This window comes from Macaca fascicularis, chromosome 1 (genome assembly GCF_037993035.2).
Source record: "Macaca fascicularis isolate 582-1 chromosome 1, T2T-MFA8v1.1".
NCBI classification, from domain to species: Eukaryota; Metazoa; Chordata; class Mammalia; order Primates; family Cercopithecidae; genus Macaca; species Macaca fascicularis.
Window position 1 is genome coordinate 81,650,101 of NC_088375.1, and position 2,800 is coordinate 81,652,900.

The 2,800-nt window shown below is 40.1% G+C and overlaps 1 pseudogene; it reads left to right on the top strand.

Annotated features, from left to right (window-relative positions):
• The first annotated feature begins 2,398 nt into the window (after window positions 1-2,398).
• Window positions 2,399-2,496, top strand: LOC123570988 (U6 spliceosomal RNA; annotated as a pseudogene).
• Window positions 2,497-2,800: the final 304 nt, after the last annotated feature.

Here is a 2,800-nt window from a genome sequence, read left to right on the forward strand (position 1 = left end):
CATCTGTTCATCTTCCAAAACTGCAGGTTTATCTCCATTGAACACCAACTCCACATTGCCCTCTCCTTGTATCCTCTAGCAACCATCATTCTACTCCTAGGCTATTTTGTGACTCAGTTTCTCTGTCACTTAATAGAAGAGAGGCTCCATTGCTGACTGCAGGGATTGTTCTGTGTATACAGGCCTTCTTGCATCTATAGGATTAGGTTTACTGTAGGAAACAAAGGTAAGAGAAATATACATCATATGGGTTTTTGGAGGAAGAAAAGAGACAGCACAAAATGGATGAGGTTTTTGCATCGGGTGTCCTATGCACAGGACTCAGCAGGCCTGCCATGGATCTACCTGCCCAACTCTTTCCCATCGAGTTCATCTTGTGGGCCACTTCCAAAGTGTAGATCCACAGGCAAGTTTCACAGCTCTGCTGCTGTTACCTGTGGCAAGCTTCTCATAGTGCCTCTGTGGCTTAATGTCATGAGCCTCTCCATTGTGAGCATTCTGTTTAGGGTCTTGCACTATCACAGCCTGGCAATGAGCTTCAGATGTTTTGCTATAACCTTAGATTTAAGTCATCACATGGCAGGACCAAGACCTATCATGCATTTACTTTTGTTTTCGGCTTAATTTGAGTTGGTTTTGTTCCTTGTACAAAAAGAATCTCTGTACACAGCCTCCTATTAATTTTTTAATTAATAGATTTTATTTTTTAGAGCAGTTTTAGGTTTACAAAAAATTGAGAGGAAAATCAGGTGTTCACACACACACAGCTTCCCAATTATTAACATCTCACACTACTGAGGTACATTTGTTAAAATCAATGAACCTATGTTGACATGTCATTATCACTGTAGTTTACATCAGGGTTCCCTCTTAGTATGTTATATTTTATGGTTTTTGACAAATATATGATAGTATGTATCCACCGTTATAGTATCAGACAGAATAGTTTCACTGCCCTAAAAATCCTCTGTGCTCTGCCTATTCATCTACCCCTCACCAAACACCAAGAAATCTTCTTTTTTTTACTGTCTCCATTGCTCTGCCTTTTCCAGAATGTCATATATTTGGAATTATATGTTATGTAGCCTTTTCAGATGGACTTGTGATATGGTTTGACTATGTCCCCACCCAAATCTCATCTTAAATTGTAGCTCCCACAATTCCCACATGTTGTGGGAGGGACCCAGTGGGAGGTAATTGAATCATGGGGAAAAATGATTTGAGCCTCTATCATCACAAACAATCCCATTCTATCTCTAATAATGATTTTTGCAGGTCTTTGCAGTGCTGCTCTTACGACAGTGAATAAGTCTCATAAGATCTAATGGTTTTAAAAACGGGAGTTTCCCTGCACAAGGTCTCTCTTGTCTGCAGCCATGTAAGATGTGCCTTTCACCTTCTGCAATGATTGTGAGGCCTCCCCAGGCATGTGAAACTGTGAGTCCATTGAACCTCTTTTTTTTTATAAATTACCCAGTCTTGGACATGTCTTTTTCAGCAGCATGAAAACAGACTAATACAACTTCTTTCACTTAGTAATATGCATTTAAGTTTCTTCAATGTCCTTTCATAACTTGATAGCTCCTTCCTTTCTTGCTTTCTTTTTTTTAATTTTAACTATACAATAAAGCACTAAGTTAAAGAAATTAAACTACGGAATATCTATCTGCTCAATGCACATCTTCTGCAGACTGCCGAGAACCACTCTGTGGTCAAGTGATCTCTTATCAGAAAGGAATGCTGGTTAGTTGCTGTGTTAAAACCACAAAAAGGCCAGGTGTGGTGGCTCACGCCTGTAATCTCAGCACTTTGGGAGGCCAAGGCGGGCAGATCACGAGGTCAGGAGATCGAGACCATCCTGGCTAACATGGTGAAACCCCATCTCTACTAAAAATACAAAAAATTAGCCAGGCATGGTGGTGGGAGCCTGTAGTCCCAGCTACTCCGGAGGCTGAGGCAGGAGAATGGCATGAACCCAGGGGATGGAGCTTGCAGTGAGCGGAGATCGTGCCACTGCACTCCAGCCTGGGCAACAGAGCAAGACTCCATCTCAAACACACACACACACACACACACACACACACACGCAAAGAAGGGGGAGTCCAGTCACAGCCTCAGATAACTGGCTAAAGGCAATAAGTTAATGAGTCGTCTGTTTCTTGTTCCCCAGGGTTGATTTCTGCATACTCCTTAGGAAAATTTTCTGGTTAAAGATGAATAAGGATGGGGCATATTGAGGTGTGTCTGACCTCCCATCCCCTCATGGCTGGGAACTCAGTTTTTAAGGTTCCTCTGGGGTCCCTTTGGCTGACAGGCACTGCATTCAGTTGGTTGGGAGGCTTAGGGTTTTATTTTTATTTCTTACTCTGCTGTCATCATCTTGAAAATATAAATTTTGGTGCTCACTTCAGCAGCACATATACTAAAATTGGAATGAAACAGAGAAGATTAACATAGCCCCTCTTTTAAAAAATAAAACAGAAAATACAACTTTTGATGTCTTTAGAAATGAGTTGCAGAAAGGTGAGTCAGAAAAATCTTATGACCAATCAAGATTTCACATCAATAAAGTATTGTTATCCATTGTATTATATAAATTGGTGAAACAAAAAATGGTACATTTTTGCAATTTGTAGCTTTATGTCATGACTCATATATCACTATTATCCCTATTACATTTTATAAATAAAAATTAATTTTTAAAAAAAAGCTTTATATTTTAGGGGTTTGTTTGTTTGTTTGTTTTGAAACAGAGTCTCACTCTGTTGCCCAGATTGGAGTGCAGTAGCGCGATCTTGAC